The 15,985-nt window shown below is 41.1% G+C and overlaps 1 pseudogene; it reads left to right on the plus strand.

The window, feature by feature from the left end:
* The first annotated feature begins 1,644 nt into the window (after window positions 1-1,644).
* Window positions 1,645-15,985, plus strand: part of LOC117459631 (sprouty-related, EVH1 domain-containing protein 2-like) — a 22,419-nt pseudogene continuing 8,078 nt past the window's right edge.

A 15,985-nucleotide genomic window follows, 5' to 3' on the forward strand; every position in this document is an offset into this window, starting at 1 on the left:
ACCCATCTATCTATATATCTATCAAAAAAGCTATACTTAAAATATTTTGTGAAGCAGAATTTGTATTTGAAATTGTGATAATACTTGTAATAACTGCAACGTATTGATACAATTGTTTTAATATTCAATCAATCAATCAATCAATCAATCAATCAATCAATCAATCAATCAATGTTTATTTATATAGCCCAATATCACAAATGTTACATTTGTCTCAGTGGACTTCACAGTTTGTACAGAATATCAGTATGACAATACGACACGCTCTGTCCTTAGACCCTCTGTCCTTAGACCCTCACATCGTACAAGGAAACACTTAATAATAATAATAATAATATATTTTATTTATAAGCGCACTTTTCATTTGCGTAAACAAAACTCAAAGTGCTACAAAATTAAAAATTAAAAAGGGTGAAACAAAACAACAATAACAAAAAAAAAAAATTAAAACAACATAATAAAAGCTGTGACATTCATGCCCGCATGGCATAATGTGGGGGATTTAAAAATCTAGTTAAAGGCTATTCTAAAAAGATGCGATTTTAGGCCTTTTTTGAAAGCCTCCACAGTCTGTGGTGTCCTCAGCTGGCTTGGGAGGGCATTCCACAATCTCGGAGCAGCGGAGCAGAAGGCTCGGTCTCCCATGGTCTTCAGTTTTGTCCTTGGTGGGATGAGGAGGTTTGCCTTTACTGAACGTAGGTTCCTCGTGGAGGTTTGTGGGGTGAGCAATTCCTTTTCCGGAGAAAACCCCCAGTTTAAAGGGAACATGGGAGAAACCTCAGGGAGAGCAACAGAGGAGGGATCCCTCTCCCAGGACGGACAGACGTGCAATAGATGCCGTGTGTAAATGGTGTATTCACAACAGTGTTATTCTTATGAAGCAATCCTTTTGGGAGAGCTTCGACTAGAGACATGTAGGATGTATGAAACACCAGCTGAGGGCGCTACACGACCACACTTTGTTCCCTACCCAGGCATGAACTTTGAAACAATGCTGGCAAATGTTCAGGGCAGGAACACAAATCTGGCAGCGATCAGCCGAAAACAAAAGTGGCTAATCATCCAACTTCCCCACTCCGGAGATCAATAGGTGTTTAAAAGCTCAGTCCGCAGACTAGTTCCCTCAACAAAGGCAATGGGAGATTACACACAGCTGCGATGGATTACACGAGAGCCTCTAAGAGATATGGTGGTAAAAAAAAAGTTAACAAGATTAACCAGAAAATCCCTTTAATCTTTTTTGTTTCATCAGACATACATTTGGAGTTTAGGATCAACGTAGATCAATAAAATGAGTGTTCTATCTTTACTAACAAAAGGGTTACAATAACCCAAAGTGACAAGCATGTTATTACATTGGTAATGTCTGTGATATACCTATAATAAATTATAATCTGTTTAAAGCGTTAAATAGCGAGCTCACAGTGTGTCCTCATTGCTTATGCAACTTTATTTTTCATTTATTAAGCAATATATACGATTTCCATTTGAGAACAAAAGGTGACATGTCCGGATTTCAAATCAAGGATCCGGAGAAAGGAAAGGGGGGGGGCGATGGGGGTAATTTATCATGGGCCCTCCACCAAAATGTAGACCGACGTCACCGCTTCCGCCCTGCACCCCCCTGCCCCTCCTCCTCCTCCCTCCCCCGGCGTCGTTGGAGCTGATCGGCTGCCTGCAATCCAACATGGAGTAGAGAGAGATGGGGCTCTAGCGGGGCCACCCCTCGGTAACAACAGCGACGACGCGCTTTTTACGCACAACTGGAACCGGAGTCGTCGGTGAAAAACATGCGCCTTAGGACTTAAAAACCGGAGTGTGTGCCTTGTGTGTCCGTGTGTTTGGGGAGGGGGGGGGGGGTGCGAAGAGAAGAGCTGGATTCGGCTACTAAATTGTCTCTACAGGCTACGGTTCCTATACTGAAGGCGATGGGGGTGTTAAAGTTATAGGAATAGGGGCATTCGCGATCCCGGAGAAAGTGAGTGTCTTCGGGGAAAAAGTGAGGAAAAAGGAGACGGAGGATCAGCTAGTCGAAGAGCCGACACTCGCACAAAGGCGCAGGGGGGATTTATGCGGAATTGGAGACAGAATCGGAGGTGAAAGAATGACGAGCGAAAAGTATGCAACCGCCGTGGTACATTACCTGAGGTGAAACGAGAAAATGATAGAAGAAACACACCCAAACGAGTAAGTACTGTGCTTCAAATGTTTCTCTCTATCCGCATTTCACTTCTCCCAGTGCCTACAAGTTGTGGATGATAAGAGCAACTCTGAGGAATGTGCATGCTGAAACCCAAAGCTGCTTTTCATGTTATGTTTTGCATTTATTTTATTAGCTCGATGTGATTTGGTGCTGCTGTGTAAAGTAATGCATTGACAAGAGGTTTTTTTAAGGGCCCCCACCTTGGTATAGACTAGTCTCGAGAAGAGAGAGAAAGGAGAGGAGTAGGAGGAGGAGGGGAATAAGCGTGGGTGGATCGGAAACATTTTCTGAAAGGATCTGAAGCGAGAGAGCAGGCCCTGTTGCAGCGTAACTTAGAAACTCAAACACGCCCCGAAGTTACACCTTTTATAAATACACAAAACAGCGGCCAGCTCACGCACCTCTTGTTTGTGCGTTGTTCAGTAAAAGAGAAAACCCCCACGGCGTTTTACAGAGGCAATTTCGTCTCGTTATTTGGCCACATCTGTGTGTTTGCTCCCAACCGAAGGGGGAAGTCTCACAGGATATGAGATATCCGATATGCCTCATCCGCCATCTCTTTCTCAATCGCCCTCATTTGCATAGCCTACCGCGCTCCATTCATAAAAACAAATACCCAATGTAAACTACGGCTGGCCCTGAACTAAATAGGCTACAAGTCTTTTTTTGTAAGATCACGTATCGTGCTGGTACTTCATAAGAAATGAAGCTATTACAGACCCGTGCAAAGTGTAGGCCCACAGTCCTGTTTAAACGGCACCCATAGGCCTATATGGCAGCGCTTGAAGCTTAAAATTAGCTTCACCCAGAAGGAACTGTAGCTTAGTCTGACTTACATTCAACACTCTCGGTGTACTTATAGCTGCACTCAAGTGAAAACAACCACGATTAAAACATTTCTACGTAGCAGAAGAGCCGATAGCAACCTCTTGTGCAGACATTTAAGCAGGCGTGCCAGCACCATTTACATTATTGGCTCCCAGTTGTTGTTTTTTTTACAACTCCATTAGCCTATATCGACAGCTCCTGGCTGACAGACTGCGCGGGGCTGTGCTCGGGAGGAATGCCTGCCTTGCAGATCTCTGTTGGCGGGGGTGGAAGGGCGAAGGGCACCGGAGGGGATGTTTGCGCTGCTGTGGCGTGACGCTGGCTCATTCATAAAAGCCGGGCTGTAACCTTCAGCCTGTCCCCATTCATGCGGATGGCGGCAGCCGGCGCACAGAGGCGGTGTGTCACAGTGACAGCAGCCACGGCCGGTAGGCTTTTCTCGTGGCGTGCTGTGCAAATTGGACCACGCCTACGACGTTGTGTGACTTCCGTTTACAAAACAAACGCGTTTTGTCCCTCTTAAAGCTAATATGTAGTTAAATAATTTGTTTAAAACATGTCTTCCTAAGGGACATGAGACTATATATCACAATATATTTTGGATATGGCAATATTCGTGATCCTTTGGTTGCATTTCAGTGATGTAGGCCGAAGTAGTTTTCTGAATCAAACCAAACTTTTTTAGCTTTTTCATAATTTGTCTGCTCATGGGTATTAGACTTCCGTTTACAAAACAAAAGCTATTTGTTTGTTATAGCTAATAAAGAATTTGGTTACAAATGTATTCCCAAGGTGATATGATATATCAATATCGTGACATGAGACTTGATATCACAATATATTTTGGATATCACAATAGCATGACCCTTTGGCTGCATTTCAGTGATGTAGGCCAAATCTAATTGTATAAATCAACCAAACTTGTTTTGCTTTTTCATCATTGGCCTGGTCATGGGTATTAGACTTCCGTTTACAAAACACATGTATGTTGTCCTCCTTATGGCTAATATGTATTTAAAGCATTTGGTAAAATAAAACAAAGTGGTTGTCATAGGCCTTCAGTATCTCGATTCTCATTGGCTGATTTGTATCCAGACTCTGGCGATAGTCAGTTCCTTCATCTCTGAATATGAATGTATTTTACATAAGCACCTCGTGTGCCTGTAACCTGCTGTCTCATGTCACTTAGCTTGAATAGCTAACAGTTAAAATCATAGAATGTCTTCTAATGTATTTTTAAGCTTATTGAACAGGGATTTTCAACATATTAACTGTCATTTCATTACAGTAGAAGAACGTTTGGCAAACGGTCAGTTTAGGTCTGTGTGTTATTCATTAAGCTATCCTTTTGTTACTTCATTTGATGTGTCATACAAATGCGTTATTTGTCTTATAACCAGAAGAAATGTAATCATTGTGCCGTTATCTGCCAGGATGTGTGTTGCGGTTTTCTTATCAGAATTAAACACCGGTTATGAGATTAAGGCCGGGTCAAGGAATAAAAGACACACCTTAATAGCCTTTGTGTCATGTTAAAAGGTGCAGCGGGGTAGCTTTTCTCCTGATTATATACTCTGTGTCATACTAGGTCATTCAAAGCCGCTCTTGTCTGTAATTGACCTTTTTTTATTATGGATAGTGGAGGCATATTTAAAGGTCTTACCTGCTCTGTATACCAATCACTTGAGGCATCAGATATGGCTGTAAATGGCTAAATAAATACTTAGTTGACCAACAATTGTGAGATTTTGTCGACCTATTCATAAATTAAATTGAGTTTTTATATGAAGAATCATACAACAGTATCCCTTTGCCTCATAAGTGTCTTGAGCATAAGGCAGTTTGATTTACCTGACCTAGTGTGACACACATATTTAAATGTATTGTTTTACTATTTTTTATGTCCTATGCACAAAACTAATACCATCAGCTTTCATTTCTTTAATTTGGAGGATGTGTCTCCTTGCCCTGTCCTTCTAAGGACATTTATTACCTTTTTATAGAAGTACAACATCTCTCTTGCACACACACACACACACACACACACACACACACACACACACACACACACACACACACACACACACACACACACACACGCACATATACCATGTATACATCACTTCCGGGGACATTACATTGACTTACATGCATTTCCTGGAGACTTATCCTAACCTTAACCATAACCAACACATGCCTAACCCTTAACCTAATCCTAAACCTAACCAAGTCTTCACCCTAAAATTAATGATCCCCCTCATGGGGACCTCCATTTTGTCCCCATGAGGGAAGCCAGTCCCCACAGTGACTATGTAAACAGATTTAGGTCCCCACAAGTATAGTAATGCTAGACCACACACACACACACACACACACACACACACACACACACACACACACACACACACACACACACACACACACACACACACACACACACACACACACACACACACACACACCCTTTAGAGGCACATCACAGGCAGAGGATGTATTGATCCTGTGTGCTGCTGCAGGGTCAGCATGTGCACAGTCAGTATTGGACAGGAGATGCCCGGTGACATTCAGCTAAGGTCAACGTAGCAACGAAATATAATCCATCCCCGAACAAAAAGCACTCCTCAACGGGCAAACGCGGCAGAGAGGAGTTAGCAGGTCTGCATGTTCCCTTTAGCAGGACTGTTCTGTTCCACACACACATCTTTCTCTATGTTAGCAGCATTTGATATTGATGCTATAATAAACCGGACGTGTGTGGAGTTTCGGGACATCAAAACGATGCATGATTAGCAGAATAACTTGTAATAAATAAGACTATAGAAGTGGTTTCTTTGACGGCAACGCCTTCTGGCTGCTACATTTGAGCATTATGTAACTGTTGCACGTTTTGTAGTCCAGCTACAGATACATCTGTCACTGTTGTAACACTTGGTGTGTGTCGAAAGTACATTTATTGTTCCTGTTGTACCCACTTCCCCTCTGTGCTTTATCTGTTCTGCTAAAGTGATTTCCTACATATGTAAAATACCAAACCAGAGGATGTGTTTCATTTATATTTTAGATGTCGAAATTAAGATCCAAATACAGGAGTTGTACTCAAAAAGTGAGACTGACTTCAACGGCAACATGTGTTTGAGCTGCATTGCATTCTGGTACATCGATGCTGCATTGTAGAATATGCTATTTGTGTGTACCGTCTCTTGACTGATGCAACCTTCATTTCAAGTGGATGTTTTAGGCCGCTGAAATATTTTCTGTTGACAAACTCTGTGGCTAGCTTACATGTGTTTTTATGTAAACAACATTTTCATATACTTAAGAAAAAGGTACATGTGTAACTGTTAAATAGGTGTAACTATTCATGACAGTGTGAAAGAGAGTGATAGTCTTTATTAAGTGTGGTAATCGCTCTTTTTTAGCAATTACACTTTCTTTTATGCTATATTTTTGGTCATGATTTCAAAAAATGGAGAAAGAACAAAAACAAATAAGAATAATCTGTTTTATCTCAGTAACAGAAAATGTATTCATCTGGATAAATATACAAGTACATGTGATGATATCCTCTATATGGATCCACAGATAATTAGCGTAACATGATGTAAGTCACACACACACACACACACACACACACACACACACACACACACACACACACACACACACACACAGCAAATATCAATACATATGCCATTTTCACAAACTAACTCCATTTTTATTTTTCTCTCTCCCTGTACTACACACACACACACACACGCATCATGTGGAATAGATCCTTGTTCACAGTGTTTCCGTTATATAATGGCTGGAGCTGTTTATATCTGGAGACCAAACAATGGACCCGGATTGTTAGCTTGTTTTGATTTTTTTATACCAATCTCTGCTCATCAGCTGACTGAATATTTTCATTCACTTCACTCAGTGTGGTTCCCCTCGTCACACTAGTATACAACAATCCACTGTGCTAGTTACCGAGGAACCAATTTCTTCTCAGCTCTTCAGTGAATGAACTCGGTGAACTCTTAACTTTTTTAGTTTTTACCTCTGTACCTGGAGGATTGTCTTAAATCAACACTCCAGGTACAGTGCAGTACAAATACTGCTTTACTGTACTTTACACAATCCCCTTTTCCGGCATATGTTGACATCTACAGAAAGGAGGACATCGTTCACAGTTGGTTGTGTGTCTGATGACTGCTGACCACATGAAATTATTTGGCTTTGCAGGCTAAAGAGTTTATTCCACTTTTCAAACAAGTCGTCCTCGGCTTTCTTGTCCTTCTTGTACAGCTTCGGATCTTCAGTGTTAAAAGTTGAATGTCTCGTTTATTCACATTCGAGATTCATTAAAAAGTTACGTCCGATGCTTCTTGGAGACGTGATGTTTTTTTTTTCTGTTGACACAAAAACAAATTCTACAATACATAATAGAGGGACTACAGGCTATTTAAAGCTAACCACAAATAGCACCAGGAAACATTGCAGCCCATCATGTGTAGTGGGAAATATACCAGCATAGTTAGACTAGGGAAGCCCTAAGAGAACAGTCTTCCTTGTGTTCATTATGCAAATAATGTTCAGTTGGTTTGGCGCCCTGGAGCTGTCCCACTAGTAGATAAACCTTTCACTTCTGACAGGTCATGTAAACCACCTGATCAAACACCATGGTTGACATTTTGACGGATGTCGATCCGGCAGCCCGGCTCACTTACCCGGATCCAAATGCTAACCCAGTATAAGAGGATTTGAGGCATTATAGAAGGTGTTGTTTGGCTTTTGAGTCGCTTGTAAGAGGGTTAGGGCCAATTAATAATTCCTTACATTTATTATAGCGCTTTTTCAATGACTCAAAGCGCTTTACATATACACACATTACACATATATCATACATGCAATGGTCAGATACTGTGGACAATACCCACAGGAGCAAGTTCAGGTGAAGTGTCTTGCCCAAGGACACACCGGCTTTACAGACGCAGCACCTTCACCCCTTGATCTGATGATCATTGCACAGCGCACTGCGCCACACCGTCCATCTTCACGCCTCGAGGTCATCGAGGCACTTTTACAAGTACACATTGGTATCATACATGTACTGTGGACAATACCCACAGGAGCAAATCCGGGTGAAGTGTCTTGCCCAAGGACACAACGGCCTGACGCAGTGGCGGTTTCGAACTGGAGTTCCCCAGCACTCCCCCTTGATCTGATGATCGGATGCACAGACCACTGCGCCACCCGTCCCTATATATAATAATTAGCTTATTTTTGGTTTGTTTCCACCCTGATAGAGATTAGCGATGGAGGGGCTGCGTAGAGGCACCTCAAGGCTGACTTGGATCATGTAGCTGCAACACAATTAGCACTTTACATTGTTTTTGCACCAAACGTCTTGCCTTGTTTCTTAGTCCATATAATATAGAAACATGCTTTGAAGTCGCTTGCTCATGCTTGATATAGTGTTTTACGGTTTTGCTAAGCTAAGTTTTAGATGCATGAATTGTGTGTGTTACATGTATAGACCTGAAAAAAAATCTATTTCTACCTAATTTGACACTATTTTACTCACAAAAAGATTAATAACCATTATAATGTCTGAGCTTTGTGACTTGGTCATGTGATGTATATTCATGCTGTGTTACACAGACCGACATGGGAGCGCTCCCTATAACTGCGGCTGATTGACAGAAAGCCGATCAAACGTCCCCTCAGGAGCCTGCAGGGTCAATGGTTGTGAATGAACTCACTTCCCCCACCACTCTCTATTTCTGCCTTTCACATCCTCACAGCGAACAGAAAACATGAATGAAAGTCAAAATGAATTGTAAAAACTATATTTGCTATTTCTCTCGAAAGCAGTCAATTTAAACCACAAATACAGTCGAATACTAATAAAAAAACGTTAATACACAGAATTGTATTTAAGTTGCCATGATATATATATATATGTGAAGAAAATATGCATTCCTGCACTCAAAACCATAGCCTTTTTGTATTGTGCTGGATCTTCTTCAGAAGGGGGAAGATTACCAAATGTAATTTATGTAATACAATATTAGGTCAATCAAAGGTAAAATAGATAAAGTAAGACTGAACACATGCTAATAGTCAAAGCAATATTTTTAAAAATCCACATATACTCAGCTAACAATAACCAACATCACTCTATTTTCAAATTAAAGTGGCTTTGAGTAACTAGCAAAGGGTTATTATGGTATTTTAACTTGATAAACAATATTAAATCTTCTGCAATTTCTTGGCAGTTATTGTCACTGTGTCAGTCCGTGCCGTAAATTAGTGTACAGAGCACCAAAAGTAGAAAACCAATAATGTAATAATCCTGATAGTGAAGCCACTTCCTGATCGCTGCAGACAGAGCATGTGGTGTGTGTGTGTGTGTGTGTGTGTGTGTGTGTGTGTGTGTGTGCGCGCGCGCGTGTGTGTGGTTCTGTTGATCCGGCAGAGGTGCGGCCAGTCATTCCTTATCAGAGGAAGTATAGCCGCCCTTATCACACATGGTTGGGCTGCCCTCACTGGCCCTTCTATCTGTCACACATGAGCTGGATTCCAGGCCTGATAACCAGCCCTCTTTAGTGCTTTATTGCAATAGTGTTGCACACAGACCACGTCAGGTATTTACTGCCCACTAACTAGTATATGCTCTGAAAAGGAATTTAGAAAAAGAGTTTCAGCTCTAATTGGGTGTTGTTTTGATGGTGCTGAATGTGACTGACAGGCAAACACTACATGGAGCTCAAGAGTTCATAGACCGTGCATAACGTGGCTTGGCAGTGAATCTACAGGTGTGTACTCCACCCATAGCTCACTTCCTCCATTATGATACAGACTTGTTTGCAAGGTGTGGACCTGTCACACAAATGCTTGAAACACAGCATTGGTGCAATAGCTTGTAACCTTTCTCACCAGTAATATAAGTGTCTGCAACTCCATAGAAAATAAACAAGTGGAAACTTTGAGATAATTGGTCCGATGCATGTTTATCACACTGTACAGTAGCTGTTTGCTAATATTGTTTTCATATTAGAGCCAAGTTAAAGACATTAAAACCATGAATGAATTAAGAAACTACTGCTGGTATTATTTTTGGCTAGCTTGTGGAAAGGCAGCTTTAATTAAAAAGTGTTGCTTAACAATTGATCACATGTCTGCATATGAACACAGATCGTATTGTCACCTCGTTGTTGCAACACAAGGCATATTTTTCAGTCGAGAAAAAGCTGTCAAACTAACTTTATGCTTTATTAGCAAAGTCAGTGAGTAGCTGGTGAACATAGGAGAAAGCTTTTTCCATCAGGTGTTGGTGGAGACTGCACGATATTGGAAAAAAACTGACATTGTGATTTCCCCCCCCCCCCTGCGATATATATTGCGATATGAAAACAGGAATTGAAGAAACGACCGTTTTTTCCCCCCCGCAACCATCCTTTCTTGAACTTTAATGCTATACAATTGGTATTTTTTTTAAACTATATTTAACCGGATGAAGGATTTTAGTCACGGACGTCTGGATCTTAAGTTATCAGAGCAGCAAGCTGAGCTAGCTCGGTTAGCAGCGCCGAACTGCCCTGGAGAAACACATGGAACGACTTTATTCAGTGTTTTTACCTTTGATCACCGGGTCCGTTAGCTTTGGAGATTTGATTGTGATTGGTGGTTTGCTGTGCATGCAGAGCGCATATCGCGATTATCGTCACGACACGATATATCGTGCAGCCCTTGTGGAGACCAAAGAAGATGCGAACGGTAGACTTTTGTTCGCCATGTTTTCTTTGACATGACTCCAAATGAATGCTAATGTTGTTCTGTATCAACTGGATGTTGTAAATAGGCAACAAGTTAGTCATTTCAAACCATAAGTGATTTTCTACCCGCTGACTGAAACTACCCGTTGACGCACCGTGAATTAAAACATGATGCATAAGTATCAGTGTTAAAGTATACCGATAGTAAAAAGGGTTATTTGTTCCTCTAAATAAAGGTTAATCAAATGTCAGTGAACATGGAGGCGGGGCACTCCACTATCTCCAACTGCATTATGCTCAATGATGGTGCGTGTGTGTACCAGCTTGTTTTACTCGGCGCTGTTGGTGATAGTCACGATGTCTCTCACCTAACTTATATTATGATATTGAACAGCTGCGCCCTACACTAGCAGAAGGAGCGTGTGAGTCATGGTGGGAGGAAGTCAGCCTGCAGTAAATTACAAATGTGGCCTAAAGACATAAAAAAACAACACGTTGGCCACCAACAGGCAACAGAACATTGTGGTACAGTAAAAGACGTTGAGTGGCTATAAAGTAATACCTGTCTTTGAGAAGTAACAGCCAGGCACACCCTGCACCGGCCTTTGACCTGAACAGCTCATATTAAAGTGAACCAGGATGTGAAGCATGAATTTCTTTCCTTATCTGTGAGGTGTTGAGTTCCCCCTCTTTCTTCCTTTGAGGCTGAGTCATCACCACACTCTTGATGCACCGGTTCACCTTTAAGAGACTTTGAAAAGAGCAGCTTGAGTCTGAGCATGTGATAATTGAAAATGACCTCAAGCTACCTTTTTTGTTTCAAACATTTAGTTGGAAATAAAGTTGAGTGTGCTTCACAAACACGGGATTATAAATACAACCGTCTTTTCTTAAGGTGGACGTCACCATCCTTTTTCCATCATCTGTACCTCGTGCCACATTCGTGCGGACGGAATTAGATTCACAGTTCCCAAACGTACGAGTGTGTATTTGTGCATGAATGTGTGTCGCTCCCAAGTGTATTAAAGTAGCGCGTTGATGCTGGTTGTGGCTGTCTGTGTGTTCCAACCACAGATTGCAGGGTATGTCTGCAGACAGGGCTCGAAACATGGGTCACAAGACGAAACCAAAATGTGACAAGTTCATCGCAGAGAGCCGGTGTCGTGTATCTTAACGCACATGTGCTTATATAGCGCAGAATTGTGTTTATTTCTGTATGCGGGTGCACTGGATGTGTGGTTCTGTGTGTGCCTGGTGTCGGACATGTGTTTGAGTCATGCTAAACCGTGGTGGTGTTTCGGTATAAAAAAGCAGCCGTGTGGATTTTCACTGTAAACATGTCAGAGGCAGAAAAGACATCCGACTGGAATCGAAGTGTGTGTGTGTGTGTTGTGGTTTCTCAATAAAGTTTTTGCTGTCAGATAAGGATAAACCCAACATTATCAGACTGCATGTTTATTTTAAAACGAGGGTAGTTTATCTGAATAACTCGCCACAGATTTCTATCATCAGTCCGTTTGTTTTTTTTTTTTAAACCTACTCTTTAAATCTTTTTTTATTTCTGTAGTAGTTTCTGCCATGCAAACACGTTTCCAGCATATGTAAAAAGGCGCAGTTATTGTCAAGAAAGCAGTGGTGTAAAAAGTACATTTACTCAAGTTCTGTTATTTAAGTACATTTTTAAGGTACTTGTACTTTCTTTAGTATGTTCATTTTATGCTACTTCATATTTCTGATCCAATTATATGGATTAAGATGATTGGCATTACAAAAAAGCATTTCTTATTCTGATTCAAATTGTGTTCACATCCATGGAACCCTTATAATCCAGCAATCCAATAAATGGTCATTCTGCATAATGACAACTTTTAGTTTTGTTACTTTATGTCAAGTTTGATGCTTATACTACTACTTGCGGTGTGTTGCAGCACATTAAAACATGTAAACATGCCATATTAGAGTCAACAAGTACAATTATGAAACCTAAAAATGAGTGTAAGTGCGCCCCTTTAAGTAACATTTTGAATGCCAGACTTTTACTTGTACACAAGGGTATAATTACTTTAGTAGAAGATCTGAGTACTTCTTCCACCACTTTCTTAGTGCTCTAAGAAAGATCTTGCATATAGAAAAGCACAAGTCAACCATGAAGACATAACTTAACGTTGATTAATAATCCAGTTGTTAAAGGCCTAGCTGACAGGTCTTATTCAATGAAGCTAAAGTAAACGACATTTCTTCCTCTCAAATCAGGAAATAATTGTATTATAAATAGATCGTTGACGTTTCTGTTTTCGATTTCCATTATTATTATTGTTGCCATTCCAGTTTCCCACGTGGCTGAATATTTTCCTCCTCCCATTGTGGTTTGATGAATGAAACGACGCCTTCCTACAAACTGTACCACGAACAGTTGCAGCCTGCCAATAACAACTATTCTTTTCCAGTGTTTTTATTTTGAATCTCCACCGTCTCCACAGTCTTAATTTACTGCTATTTGTTTAAGAAATACTTTTGCTAGTATTAACTTCCTTTCCCTTACACAATAAACGTTACATATCTGAAAGGAAGACAGGGATTCAGAGGAAGTAAGTGTGTGTTTGTTTGTGTGTGTTTACATGAAGGTGCAAAGCTTGTAGGATAATCTGTGGTTGCTTTCCTGTACGGGTTGTTTGTGCTCTGTCACCCAGTCAGTTTGTCTGTCATTCAGTCAGTTTTATGAATGTGTGTGGGCGGGACTCGGTGAACCAGTTTTGCCACCTGTGTGTTCGTGTGTGTGTGTGTGTGTGTGTAAATGTGTGTGTGTGTGTACATCAAATCCCTGGGACTGTCTGTAAGCTAATTATATAACAACACCTCTCTCATTCACTCCTACTTGTCCTCTCTTTCTCTCTCTATCCCTCTGCTGCCCAGACACACACACACACACACACACACACACACACACACACACACACACACACACACACACACACACACACACACACACACACACACACACACACACACACACACACACACACATTGCAGCGTGGATGGAATATACACAGAGTCAGAGGTACATCCTGTTATTGTCGGATCATTCATGTGTTCAGTGTGTCCCTGTGAGGGTGGCGGCTGTCATGCTCACGCTTGACAATGTTTTTTTGTATTTTTTAAAATTCACTCTCCATTGTATCGTCTCATGTTAAACTCACTGAAGACTGAAGGAGTTTTTGTCATGAATTGTTTTGCAGTGCTGTTTCGACTAAACTGTAGCCGTTGTTGTCTGGAGGCTTCACAAACTAACCGAAGCTGCAAGACAATTACTCTGGTTGAATCTGTGAACGATACGTCTCATAATCACTCACGGTGATGAGAATTATTATTTTTAAAATACATTACGAGTGTATGAAACGTCAGGTAATCGCCACCCTGAGTAAAAGGGTGATAACTTCAAGTTGTGTTGTTTTGTTATTGACAACAATATTAAAAAGAGCCATACTGGGAAATACTCCTCACACGTACCACGTCTTTGAAAAGCCTATGTGTTTATGTAAATCTTTTTTAATCGACGAGGACACGTTGTGACTTAATTAGCTTCTTTCTGCTATTTATAAAGCATTGATTTGAGGATATTGAAGTTATTAAAAGGTCAACATCTTGTGTTTTTTCTCATAGTTTAAAGGTATTATTAAAGGTGGGGTAGGTAAGTTTGAGAAACCGGCTCGAGATACACTTTTTGTTATATTCCATGGAATGCTCTTAACATCCCGATAGCAATGAATATCTTAAGTGCTTTGACAACAAATCCATAAAAAATGTCATCTGTAGAAGCCGTGATACTGTAGAAAGTACAACCTGCCGATGGCCTACCTGCCTGTCAGCCTGCCATCGGGGCACACACTGATCTCGTGCCCTCATTGGTCATGTGTGTGTTGGGGGAGGGGCTCTGTAAGGAAGTGGCAGATGTTCTCCGGTTGTGTATTTTCAAATTCTAGCGATCTCGAGCCGGTTTCTCAAACTTACCTACCCCACCTTTAACATCACTTTTTGTTATACTTTAATAGTGACAGTTGAAATACAGCCAGGCAGTAAATGATTTAGAGGGTGAATTATTACTTCTGGAAAAGGTTCAATCGAGGTGTTAAGATATGCAAATTGTGACTCTTTGTTTCAATTAAGTTAGTAGATGACATCCTAATACAACAGCCATTTAAGCGAGGTGGCCTATCTCTGCTGTAATATCGTTTGCTTCTTTGGTGGCTCAGTATATGATTGAATGATCGTCCCATTTTGAAATGAACTTCTCGCTGAACTACCTCCACAGTAGATGCAACACCGGGCTGCATATACATTAAAGTGTGTGTGAGTGTGTGTTTGTGCAGACTTCTCCCGGTGCGACACCTCCCACCTCACACAGCGAGGACGAGGCGAAGTCGTGACTTGAGACGCCCTCAAACATTCTGCTTTGTGTGAAGGCAGATCTATAATTGCCGGCTGTGGCATTATCACACTCTTAAGAATTAAAACTTGAGTTTGAGTTAACAGAACGGATACTTCTCACAGGTTGGGGCCAGGATGAAATGATTGTTGTTTGCTGAAGAGTTTTTGTGTTGCGTGGAAAGGATTTGGTTCATTAATGCTCACCTGGTATCTTCTCACAGTGATGTTTGTAAAGTCAAAATTATTCTTTTTGTCATTGAATAGGTGTAGTTGCATTGTCAAAATACAAAAATAGCTGTGTATTTGACAACTCACCTTATTCTAATCAATCTGGAACATAATAATACAATAATCTGATATTAATTTTGGATTAGTTTGAATATCAGTTCATCTGTGTGTTTAACTAGGTGTAACGGTTTTGTGCTTATTACACAATAACATGCAATCATGTGGTGGCGATTTTGAAATGGTTTTGCTTTCATTCATAGCTGCTGCACATATTAACTAACATCATCAGCAAATAGGAACAAGACAAATTCTCTTTAGATTATAACCCCACCCTACTTCATATTATAAATCAGACATTTCCGATATCATGCTAATAGTTCTCCCTTTTTTCTCTGTGCAGTGACAGCTACATCGTGCGTGTGAAAGCGGTGGTGATGACGCGGGACGACTCGAGCGGAGGCTGGCTGGCCGAGGGTCCCAGCGCTCTGAGCCGGGTGGGGGTCTGCCGCCTGCTGCCGCCCGAGATGGGGCTGCTGCC

The sequence above is a fragment of the Pseudochaenichthys georgianus genome, chromosome 15, assembly GCF_902827115.2.
Source record: "Pseudochaenichthys georgianus chromosome 15, fPseGeo1.2, whole genome shotgun sequence".
Taxonomy (NCBI): Eukaryota; Metazoa; Chordata; class Actinopteri; order Perciformes; family Channichthyidae; genus Pseudochaenichthys; species Pseudochaenichthys georgianus.